The sequence below is a fragment of the Channa argus genome, chromosome 11, assembly GCF_033026475.1.
Source record: "Channa argus isolate prfri chromosome 11, Channa argus male v1.0, whole genome shotgun sequence".
Taxonomy (NCBI): Eukaryota; Metazoa; Chordata; class Actinopteri; order Anabantiformes; family Channidae; genus Channa; species Channa argus.
The window spans coordinates 2,002,425-2,015,325 of record NC_090207.1 but is presented as its reverse complement, the minus strand read 5'-3'; positions in this window follow the sequence as shown (position 1 = coordinate 2,015,325).

The following is a 12,901-nucleotide window of genomic DNA, read 5'->3' as shown; positions in this document are numbered from 1 at the left end:
TGAAACACTAACAGGCTGAATGACAAGCAATGTCATGGTATTAACCTTTGAGGTTTTTTTTATTGGATCATTCCTGGAAGTTGCCTTGATGCATGAAAAAAACCCTTTGGACCCAAAAATAACAAAACTGAAATGCAGGTAAAAGTCTGAAGCTCTTCACTGAGAGGCAGGGCTGGTATCAGACAAACATTCAGAGAGAGGCAGATGATGAGCAGGAAGTCAAGAAGAGATTAAAGTCTATTTTTTTTAACCTACATTATTTTGGCTCTGGTCCAAATCAGGGGACACTTTGTAATTTGATCCATTTTCCACTCTATCCCGTTTCCTTCGACACAAATCTGAGCGAAATAAAACGCATCGCTACAAGCTGTATACTTCAAAAAGCCTCCTCAAATACAGCATCGCCTCACACCGACACTCTGCCGATCGGGGCCTGATTGAGGTTGGCTCCCATTCTCACCACAAAGCAACCACTCCGGGGTTCAGACTGAGACCACGTCTTGTAAAGGGTGCTGGTATGGTTGCTTTGGTCCACATTGCTGTGCTCAGGCCTGCCCAAACACACCGCAGCAATGGTGGAAATCTAACAAGATTTCAATTAAACCAAACTAAACAAGGTCGGTTTGCAAATGCGGTAAGGCAAAGGTCCAGAGGACTGACTGAAGCAGTGAAATGATGAATAAATCAGCCTAAAGCTCCTCTGAATATTACTGTGGCTGCCTGACTTAGAGTGGGATTTATTATATAAAGCCAGAACCTAAAGCCTTGTAGAACAATGCCAATTTTGTAGTGAGAGGAACCTAATGTAGAAAGAGGTCAAAGTCAGTTCCACCAGTACACATTACTGCTTTCTTACCTTTAAATCTCTGCTCATCGTTCCTTCCAACAGGCCATAAAGCTGCAGGATTTTGAAAGTTTGGTGGCGATCAGTGTAAACTGTTGTTCTAACAAGTCTTCATCTGTCAGGATCAACGGGTTCCAACTGATTACTCTTCGCATGTTTCTCCATTTTCTCTAACAATGCTATCTCAGATCAGATCGGAGGAAACCTGGGGGTTGACAAATACATCTGACACCAGCCGACATAATGCACACAACAAACATGACCTTTGCCTCTCTCGCTCTTTCTCTCTCTCTCTCTTCTTCACTCTTTCAGTTGCTACACAGTAGACAACAAAATACTAAATTAAATAAACTAATATCCGAAAATGTCACGGCCATTTTAGTTGACACTACTTTGAGGACACAGGCGCAGCATTAAGAAATGTGCCGCAAAAGCCACAACACATACATTTATAAATCTGACTATCCGTCACAGTCAACTGTTGTAGACTGTTTCATAGCAATGTTTCCATGGGACACTAAAAAGGGACGGACATTTAGATTTATAATTGTATTTTTTGTTGCTCCCGGTGCGATTTCCTTTGGGTTGTGGCTTTTTTGCAGCGTGCTTCTTAATGCTGCGCCAGTGTTGTCAAATTGAAAAGATGACGAAGTTGTTTTTTAATTTGGTTGCGCTTCCTCGATGTGCAGCGCCGTGAGCTTAGGGCCACTGCATTATTCCGTCTTCAGTGGAAAAGAAAAACCAAAGCAAAGACCTTTCGCCTAAAATCTGAAATACTTTTCTTTGCCGTGCGGCATCAGATTAAATCATTTTTTTCCAGGTTCTGACTGTTCGTATATGATCCAGACTAACAACAGATGATGTTAAATATCAAGTGGATCCCAAGTGGAAAAATGTCTTTGGTTTAGACCCGTTTTAGGATAATTGATGATAAAAGTAAATCTGTACACAAACTGCTAAACTCATGTTACTCAACAATATTGTGAAAAGAGTTTTATATATAGTAACTAGAACGTTAGCTTCATATTCCTGTCTAGACTCCACAGTCCATTTTGTCCCCAATTCTCTATCCAGGATGTCACCATAAATCTGTGCTTTGTTTGTTTTTCCCTTTTTTTTTTCCCCAGTGAGACTTGCTCCATTTATTAAACACCGGTTGTTGCCATATTTGTTTTGGCAGAAGAACGCGTGAGAATTTTCGCTCTCGTGGGATGTAATTAACTGCAACGGCTTGATGAGGATTTTACTGTCCAGCAACTCATACTACAAGCAAAACAGATTAGTACTTTTATTGGTACGTAATACTCAAATGTAAGTACTGGGGAAAAGTGGTATCATGACATCACTATAAAAAAACAGTAATTTACTGCTTTGGAAAATACTTTAGGGTATTACTTTGAACAAAGCGTAGTATCTTGCATCTTGTTTGAAGAGGAACTTCCTCAGCACTGGACACATTGGGACGTAGGCTGATGCTTTGAGAGGCCTAAAAGTGTCTTCACACCATGTTTTCCGCTGCAGCAGCAGATCTGAGGCACTTACACAACAGTGTGTGTAGCATTAAACAGAGCAGAGAGAGGCACGATGCAAAGGAACACACACACACACACACACACACACACACACACACACACACACCCTTTCAGTGTGTGTACATGAGTTAATGGTCTCTGAGTAGAAAACCCTGCAAACACTGTGGTACTTTTATGTTTAAAAGAACTCTCACCACATACCCAACATCCGAACAAGACCCGTTTCATCTGTTGACATTTACATTTTTAAAATAATATGTTGTATCTTCCTTCTCTTGCCGTAGTGAGGCTGACAGGAGCAAGACAGTTTCATTCTAGTAGGCTGCAGGGAGACTTAATAACAGAGTGATTAAACGAGAGCCAGTCTGCAAAGCTAATCTGTTTCCAAGCTTCGCTGTGTTTCTCCAGCTGTCCTCATCCCCCGTCTGGACTCAAAATGCACAGACTGTCCCTTTACACCGTCATAAATAACATCCATCTCACCCAGACGCTCATTTGTGCAGATGAGATTCAGGTTGTGTTCGTGAAGGAGGCCGGAGACTCAGGTTTTTGGTGCCACTTGAGTTGGAATGGCTTTAATCCCACCAGTTTGGATGAACTGCAATCAAAGTAAAGATTAACTCCTCATTAACGAAAGAGTAAACGCTTCTGGTTCTGCTGCAAAGCTGCCTTGTCAATCAGAGATGGAGAATTCATATAGCAGAGCCTCGTGGAGAAGAGTTCATCTAAATGTGACCCTGTCCTCTTTATTTCCCCTGTGCAACAACTACTATCCACAAAGACTTGGTGCTAATGTTCTGAACTAGTCTGTAATAGAAATTAGTAAATGAAAACTCAGTTTCACATGTGATTAATTCAAACGTACTACATACACGTTTAGGATATGTCGAAATGAGATGAAATTGACCGAGGTCCCTCGTCTCTTACCTTTTCCTACGGACAGAAATCAAACATTCAGCTGAGCTCCTGATTGTTTTGCCTGTGATGAAATAATGTTAAATGCTAATTATTTTTCCACCTGCCATCAGCAGCGTTGGGTAAAGCAGGTGCAGTCGCGCCGGTGAGAAGAGGATGAAGACCCGGCAGAGTCGACAAACAATAATATCATTAACGACACAAAAACGGAGAGATGCCCGGCTGCAGAGGGTCGGGGGGTGCGGGTGGGGGGAGGGGGGGCACACACACTGGTCTGGGAACTCTCCTAATTAGGTTGAGCAGCTGGGAGGCTGAGGTGTGTGCGTGTTCTCTCCTATTTGTCATTTATTCTCCTTTAGGTCAAAGCTTTGAAAGAAGTCTGACAAATAAAATAAGAATCTTGTGTTTAAATGTACATATATTTACATTAACCATATTCATTTACTATAAGTTGATAATTGATTACGAAAAGTTTGGATTCCTAAAGAGCCGTTTGCTCCCAAACAAAGGGACATTTTGACACTTATGTTCAGAGACAGTCACAAATTCCCTCTCTCTTTATTGTTTTTTCCATATGTTTGTAGTGGGGGAAGTGACTTGAGGTAACCAGGGAAACAATGAGGCACCGCCAAAACAAAGCAGCCCCTCCCGACTCCACCCAATCTTCCCCATTTCCTTTGCTCCCTCATTGCCCTCCACCCTCCATGAGGACAGCAGAGTGAGATGGTCTCCCACCCTGCTTCAATAAGAAACAGTCACAGTGTGTTAAAAGCAAATAAGCTGGGAGCCCTGTGCACCATAATAACTATTATTATCTGGGTTTTATTATTATCTACATTTTATTATTCTGATTTTTATGGTTCCCATTTATCTACTATTTTATTGTTTTTGTAAGCTGATGGCTTTACAGCGCTTTGAGATGCTTGTAGGTGCAATAGAAAAAAAATATAATATTAACCAAACCAGTGACTCACCAAACTGTAAATCTAGCAGATTTTTTTTTATTAAATGAAGCTCAGTTTACTATAATAACTATTCATATGGTATTTCAAGCTGTACAACTGATTTGTGATGATCCATATTATTTATGGATTAATTGTAATTTACTTTGAGCTGTTTACTCATTGGCTCGAGATTGTGAGATGACTGACCGTCACGGCTGCCAGATTTTAGTAATAGAACGACTTATCTATTAGGGCAGCGATAGAATTGCATTTTGCTAACATATACATGTGGACAGTGGCTGCATCGTCTGTATCGTTGTTCAGATATTTTCTAACCGAAGACGTTGTCCTAAAGGAACTAAAGTTTTTCCACTAGGGGGCAGACTGGAGCCTAATCGTCTCTGACCGAAAAAGGTACTTCTTCCTTGTAAACCTCCATTTTTGCACATCAGAAACCCTGATGATACTCAAAGAGCTCAATGAAGTAATACAGTATTACATCATTTTCTAAGGGCGTTAACAACCAATGATCTAAATCAAGGCCAAAGTATTTAAAATCACTCTGACATGTATGTGAGCACGTCGTTAACATTCTGGTCAGTATCAGGCTGATTGAGGTTTGTCATTCATCATCATAAACCCGCGTAGTTTGAGGGAAATTCGGGTTCAAGTGTCAGAGCTACGTTGGGCTGACAGAGGTCTTGTGACTCCGAAGTGATGGTTTGAAGAGAAATTTGGACAAAGAGGTAGCAAGCAGGCAAAGAGTTATTTCATTCAGTGTTGCCTGAAGGTCAGTCTAAGCATCGGAGGGTCTCATTTTTTTGTTAAATAAGTCTTTTAGTTTATCACAAAGACATATTTGGAAGGCTGCATTTTTCTCTGACATGGAAAGAAACAGCACGAACTCTACAGTGGATCAATGAAGTCTAATGATGTTTGTATTTATGAGCAGACATTTAAAGTTTGGCTTTACATTTATCCAATATCACAGCACTTAGAATAGCAAGTTCCCTCGATTACTGGTTTGTAGAAACTGGGTTTAATTTGATACAGGCATCAAGTAAAGTGCCGCTCCACCAATTTTACTTATCACGTTCAATTTACCTAGTCAGTCTGTGAAAACAGGCCATCTGTGGCCCTAGAGGAGCCTTTGCTGATGGTTTGCTAACATCCCTGCAAACACACTTTCACTATGATCCCAAACACATTGTCTTTATGGATTCCAGCCTGTCCTGTCCTCTAACTACTGCATCTGTCCATCGTGTCCATTGGTCCAACAGTAGGGCTGTTTTGTCACCTAGAAATGATGTTTATATAAAAACACAATGTCAGATAAATGCAGTTCCACTCAGATCATGTTTTCCAATCACTGTGATGAAAAACCATTGTTAAATAACAATTATGCATTGTCACTTCTTTTCCCTGCTGCATTTTATTTAATAATTAGGTTTGTGCTTCAAAGCTTGGGTTCAACAAATATGGCACGATAAGTGTTTTACAGTGTTGTTTTGTTTTGGCATAGATACAGTTGTTTAAAGGAAGATATGAGACCTCTCCTCTGCTCTTCGTCCGCGAAATTTTATCTGCAAAACTGACAAATATCATGATGTAAACTACAAAATATGTCAGAGAGGCTCTGGTGGAGCCGCCCATGGCTTTGAATCACTAATCTGGTGATGTACAAAAGGAAAGAATGAGTAAACAGTTGGAACACAGGACAGTGAGCACGGTCACGTAGCGCGTGTGTGTGTGTGTGTGTGTGTGTGTGTGTGTGTGTGTGTGTGTGTGTGTGTGTGTGTGTGTGTGTGTGTGTGTGTGTGTGTGTGTGTGTGTACTGTATTGGCATCACAACTACTCACACTCAAGCCCAGCAGGTTGCAATTCCAACACAGCCTCCAACAAACACATAAACCTGCATGCATGAGTTCTCTCATTCTCACACACACACACACACACACACACACAGCGCTGCCACTTCATCACCCTCTGGCACAGATTTCTTGATCTGGAGTAGAGCCCGTGGCCGAGGCTCTTGAATGAAGGGGCCACGCTGAAGCTACCATTGTGCGCTGCAGCTGCAGAGGAACTGTACTGTCCGAGAAACAAGCTCGCATTAATCTCTCTGAGCCGTTGTTGGAAGGCTCCACACTCTCTACACCTCCTTTCATCCCGCCACGCTGCCCGGGGAGATGGAACCACCCACACAAAAGAAATTGGATGACTGGACAAGATGTCCAAGATTATATAATTTGGAATTTTTATGTAACAGCACGGGCGAGTCAGTCAGTCAGAACAGGCCTTTTTAGGGCTCTTTCCTCTTTCTGACTGTCTCGCTATTCCCTGTTATAAGAAGATGGATGAATGGCTGGATAGATAGATGCTTTGTGTGCCACTGGCAAAGCCCCAGAGCAGTACCTCTGTGACAGAGAATGGCACAGATGGCGGCCCAGGGCTGGCGTTCAGGGTACCAAATGGCACGGCATAGCAGGTCCAGATGGACCCTCAGTTTAATTTCTCCTATTGAAAACATGGTGTAGAAACAGTGAGAAAAGGCAGAAGAGTAAAGAGACACGGAGAAAAACTGTGGGGTAGGAGGGCGGAGAGACAACAGCCTGCTTACAATGTGGGAGTGTGAAAAGGCAACATGAGAAATCGCTCAAGCTTTCTTTGCATCAACTCAAAGAAATCTACCAGCACCATCTTAAAATGGCCACCAACGTCTTATCTGCAGAGCTGAATCCCAAACACAAAGTTCTCTTTATTCAATGAACCTGAAGGATCTGCAACAAGACAGAATTTCTACCAGGGATGTGCTGCACCTGGAAGGATAAACCTACAGTTTACCAACACGCATTAGTAATGGGGGGGTCCGGCTTTTTTCACAGACTCGGCTCTTTTGGGTGGGCTCCCTTAAAAGGGCTCTTAATTTAGTATCACTTGGAGCCTTATATTTTAGTGTCATTAAGCACCTTTAAAACCTTAAAATCAACGAGTGAACACAGAACCACAGCAAACATATCAAATAAATCAAGGCCATGGTCTAAACTTTATGACACAAAGTGATTCATGGACCATGTCTGATCTACTTAAATGACCCACTTTCATAATTTAATATCACTGTAGCATAAACTTTTTACATTTTCCATATATTTCACCACGAAGCTAAATACACCTAACTTTCTGTAATTGGCAGAAATGTAGCTGTTGGAAACTGTGGACAAACACTTTCCGCTGCTGTTGTGGTGATTGAAAGCTGCTGCTGACATCCAGAGATCGAGACGTCAAGTATACGTAGCGTTAACTTCTCGTGACGTTCAGCAATACAACGTGTTTATTCGTGTCCTTTCTGGTGGTGGTGGTCTACCTACATAGCGCTTTTATCCAAACAATGTTGCTTCTTTATCACACATTCACACACCGATGATGACGGCTGCCATGCAAGTCACTGGGCTGAGCCTGTTGGAGCAACATGGGGGTCAGTGTCTTTCCCAAAGAGACTTTAACACAAAGCTGGGAGGGACCAGGAGTGGAAGCACTGACCCTGTCGAACACGAACTAATCAGCTCACTTGATGCACACATTGAGATTTTGGAGATATTCAAAAGTACCAATTTGACTACTTGATCTTCAAGGTCCATTTGAAACAACAACTTTGATATTTTACCTGATATTGTGTTTACATTTACAATAGTATTGAATTTCTCAGTTACCACACACACACACACACACACACACACACACCCCAACCTGGAGGCCATGTTTGGCACACAAACAGTGCACGGGTGTGACAGTGGAGGCCACACTTAGCTTCCTGTTTCCTACCAACGACCAACACAGTTTGTGTCTGTCACGACATAACCAACAAGCAGGTTTAGTGTAGAGTTGGCCCTTTATGGCTTGTTATGAATGACACTATGGCTTCTCCTGGCACCAGGATGAAACTGATGCTAAAATCAAACGGTGTATCACTTCTCATCACGCTCCTTTCTCTGGTGCTGGATGGTGGAGAGGCTTGAACAGAACTTGTTCAGAAAGTATAGACCGCATGGAATCAGCTATGAATTATTAAGCGGCAGTAGTATTCCTCACAGATGAGCCATAACTAGGGCACGTTCCAGCTGTGAGTAAGCAGCTGGTTTGAGCAGAACACACTGTACAGTGGCATAATGTAGCAGACTATACTGGAGCGCAATGCCTGCATCCTATTTCCCCCCCGATTCCAGTGTGTGTGTATGAACACGCTCTTCAGGTGTTGTCAGACAATCTTTTTGTTTTGTTTGTCTGATGTGGAGTAAAACGGAAACCTGACCTGAATATCAGACTCCCTGAGAACAATGGGGCCCAGACTCCCATACAGTACAGTACAGTACAATTTGACACAGGAGCCTATTTGAAGAAAACCAATGTTCTATCCATCCTGAATCCAGCTATTATCTGTAACCACATACAGATGAATGTGATGCTCCAGCAGAGGGGTTCATCTGGTCAAGTGCTTCTCAAATACCCGCTGGGTCAGGTGGGCTTTGCGTTTATGCAGCATGTTGCATCGCTCACATGCATCAGTTTGTAGAAAAGATGAGGCTGGGGGTCATGGATGTGTCACAACACAAAGGCCATCCAGGCTGGGAATTTAGGGGTCAGAGCTGCCCTTATAGTTTTTATGACCCCTTGAATCCCCATTCACAAGAACATTCACCACTTTGGGAAATACAGAGTCACTGTGGTCGACTACTTTTTAGCTAAGTTTTTTTATTCCTGAATTTCGTGTTTTTCAAGTATTTGACAACTGCTCTTAGAACATATTCGAAAAATGTACATTTAATCCATTTGTATTTTTTTTTCACCACACTGCACACTAGAATTTGCCAGCTTGGCATTTTGCTCGCGAGCCTTGTTCGGCGTGGCTTGAGATTTTTAGGTTTCAAATCAACTTTGCAACCTATCATGTCGAGTGGCACAGTGGATTCACCAAAGCAAAATAGAAATTAGAGACCTCATCTCCTAATTCCAAGATCCCAAAGTCAAATTTACGGGTTATGTAAACACGAGAAAGTCCACCAAATTATCTCTCGACATTTTTGTTTTACTTTGATAACAGACATCTTAAAAACCCGATTATTATAATGCAGGTTCTGAAATGAGATCCCTAATTCAAAATTACAAGTTCGAGATCTTGTAAATACCAGATCCTTTTTTCGTAATTAAAAGATCCATAGTTCTGTAAGTTGTAATTACGAGATCAGTATCTCTAATTACAAGATATGGTCTAATTTGTCATTTTTTTTCGGTGAATGCAATGTGCCACCGTATATATGCACAAGCACATTTGCAGTGTTTTGTAAAAATGCTGGAGAAGAACATGCTAAAAAGATGCAGCAAAACATATTTTCTTCATCAATCAAAGCAGAATAGGAGATAAAAAGAATGTTTAAAAGGACCAGTTCACATTTATTACAGGATTAGAATGATTACAGCAAGTAAAAGCTGTTCCATGCTTCATATTGGCACCTGACTGTGTTTTAAATTCCTCCTTTAAATGAGTATCAACTGTAAAGTGTAGGAATTCATTCATTTCAATGCAACTTACATGCAGTGAGTGGACGTCTTCCCACGATGCTGTGTGGTTACCTTCAATTTTAACGTACGGTTAACAGTTTGTTGGTCACATTTCACATCACATTTCTTGCTAAATAACTAAACAATGTGAACTTCCATCAGAACACAGCACATTCAAGCACCAAGGGAGGTTGTGATGTAAGACAGGAAGTGAAAGCCGTTGCTGGGCGATGTTCTCTGTAGGTTATATAATCGTCAGCTGGAGGACTTTAAAGACAGAGCGGAGAGGATGATCCTTTTGGATTAGTCCTTGCTCAAAGACCACAATCTGTCTGCTGCACGTAGAAAACTGTGTGTGTGTGTGTCACATGTGTAAAGAAAAGAAACAAACCTCAAACAAAAGGCAGTAAAGAAAAAAACCATACGACCCAAGAGGTTCAGCGTGAAGTTCGGGCCTGATTATCACATCCAAGGAAGCCGAGTCGATATTTGTGCCCTTGTGGATAAAGTTTGTCTGAAGTTGTCTCAGAAAGGAACAAACTTCTGATGAAAGCGGCCAGAGAGAAGCTTCTTTACTGTCATCAATTAAGCAGTTGCTCTCCCCGGCTTTTCGACTTGGTTCTGTTCTGCTCAAAAGTGGTGATGCATCGACGTTGTAGAGAAAAGCAGGACTGCTCATTTATTACGAAGCCGTCACATGATGTATCTGTATTTGCAAGTTAACTTTTTCTCTAACGCCTGAGTGCATCTTATGGTTTAACAGATGTTAGTCAATGTTAAATTGGCACAGTGAAGATGTGTGTGTGTGTGTGTGTGTGTGTGTGTGTGTGTGTGTGTGTGTGTGTGTGTGTGTGTGTGTGTGTGTGTGTGTGTGTGTGTAGCATTAGACTGTAGACCATGAGCTTCTTGCAGGATACAATAATTGGCATAGAAAACTCCATTTGTATTTGACGTCAATTCCCCAACAATCCTCCTACAGACGTTAAAACCAGTCCATTAATTGTCCCCTATCACGTGTCCATTACTTTGCAACCCGGATTAGCCAATTAGTGTCTGCCATAGACCTCTGTTGTTTGTCCCCGACATGTCCTGTCTACCTCCTGTCCGCCTTGACCCTGTGGAATAGACTCAGAAGAAATGTCGCCCAAAATAAAATAAAGGCTTAAAACACACATTATCCAGACACGCTGCCTCCAGAGGAATCGTGATTCAGATCAACGAGGCATTTTGGACTGAAGAAATACGTCACCCAGTGGAGTGTTGAGACCAGGTGATGGTTTTTCTGGTCATTTTTGGACAACGGAGACCTTCAGCACAGGAGGACAGGCTAATCCAGGTGATGGACTGACGCACGAAGCACGAGTGGACAGTTCATGGTTGGTTTTGTGTGTCCCGCCTTTGCCTTTGAAATCTGTGCTGACAGAGTCAAACTTGCCCTCACGGACTCGAGACTAGATCTGAAAACAACTCAGGTCACAGCTGTTCCCCCCCCCCCCCCCCCCTCAGCAAAGAAAGAACTAAAATCTGAAGATTTTCATTTTTCAGCCACTGGTCTCCAAAGATGCTGTGACAGGACTCTAATTGAGAAGCAGGATTCGAGCTTCCGTTGTCATATTTCCACTCGCCTCATTCTTCTTTGCTCACCAGGGAATTGCATGCTGACAAGCCCCCCTGCAGAACGCCAGGGGACGTTTCTGCTTCTCAGTGGGGAGATTAATTAGCCTCCTCTTCCTCCGCTCTGTGCCTCCTTCATGCGCTTTCTCGTGCCTGTGGCAATGGGTGGAAATTAGCTCCTTCTACTTCAGCGTGACTGGGTTCCTCTGCTGGTTAGTTTCTGCACGTCTCGCCTGCACAACCAAAGGTGCTGTTCACACACACACACACACACACACACACCCTAGTTTTCCTCCCTGCTCAATGTCATCCTCAAAGAAAACCCAACAACTCTTGGAAGTAATCAGCCACAGAACTGTCTGAAAGAAACCTAGTGAACATTTGTTTAAAATCAGTTGGATCAAACAGAAAGAAAAATTCATTGCAAGTATTGCTGCAGTATTGTTACTGTATATGATACTTTTGGGGATTGTGTACTTTGACTCTTGCTGCACACGCTCCACATCGCTCACCTTTCCTGTTTGGGGGCCTGAACATCTTTGTTTGTGACACAATTTTTTCCAACTCCCTGGTGCACATCATCACAGTCTATGGATTCATGTTCACCCTTAGATATGGCTGAGTGAACTTTTCCTTCCTTGACACATTTCTGTCACGGCGCGTTGCAGCGGCGGAGGACTGAAGCTTTCTCCCGTGTGCATGTGAAGCAGGCTGCTGCTGAGAGGAGCAAATACAGCCTGGATGTATGGAGGAGGAAATAAACCACAGTGTGTTTTACTTTGTGTGTCTGCTTCGCTGCACAATCCCAGTCTGACACTGTATCTGGACAAAGATCGATTCAGGGTCGATTTAAAGAGCTGGCGTTACGGTGCATTCTGACCTCGTTTAATAGATGTATTCAGTCTATTTTCAACATATTTTAGGTTCCTCTTAATCCATCATGGCCCCATGTTTACCCAATGACTGCATAACCTCTCTTATGCCACATCTTAACCCCAACAAATGGCTGCAGCTGGGGAGGTCAGATGTTGGTCTGTGGCTGCTTTTACATGCGCTTAAGAAACCTGGTTACTGGAAATCCACATATGCATGGTGCAGCACAGTGACCTGAGCTCGACGCCCTGATGGTTACGTGTACGAAAGCAGGTTTCCCTAATCCCCTACCCCAATTTCACAAACCAGCTTTCCAGAGAAAGGTGAGTGTAACCTGGTTACTCAAGTCCATGTAAACACACTGTGTGAATCCAAGACCTGAACAGGAGGTTTCAGATGAGAAGCATCTAAATTTCCTAACAATATAATTACAAGTGCAGTAGGCAGTAACCAGTTTAGCATTGGCACAAATATTAAAGGCAGTTGTCCACGGACCACAGTGTCAGTGGTTCGACTCCCGGTCCCTTCTGGCTGTGTGCTGAAGTGTCTTGGGGCAAGAGTTGCTGTGTGAGTGTGTGATATAGAAGCGACATAGTCAACCGCTTTGGATGAAAGTGACCATT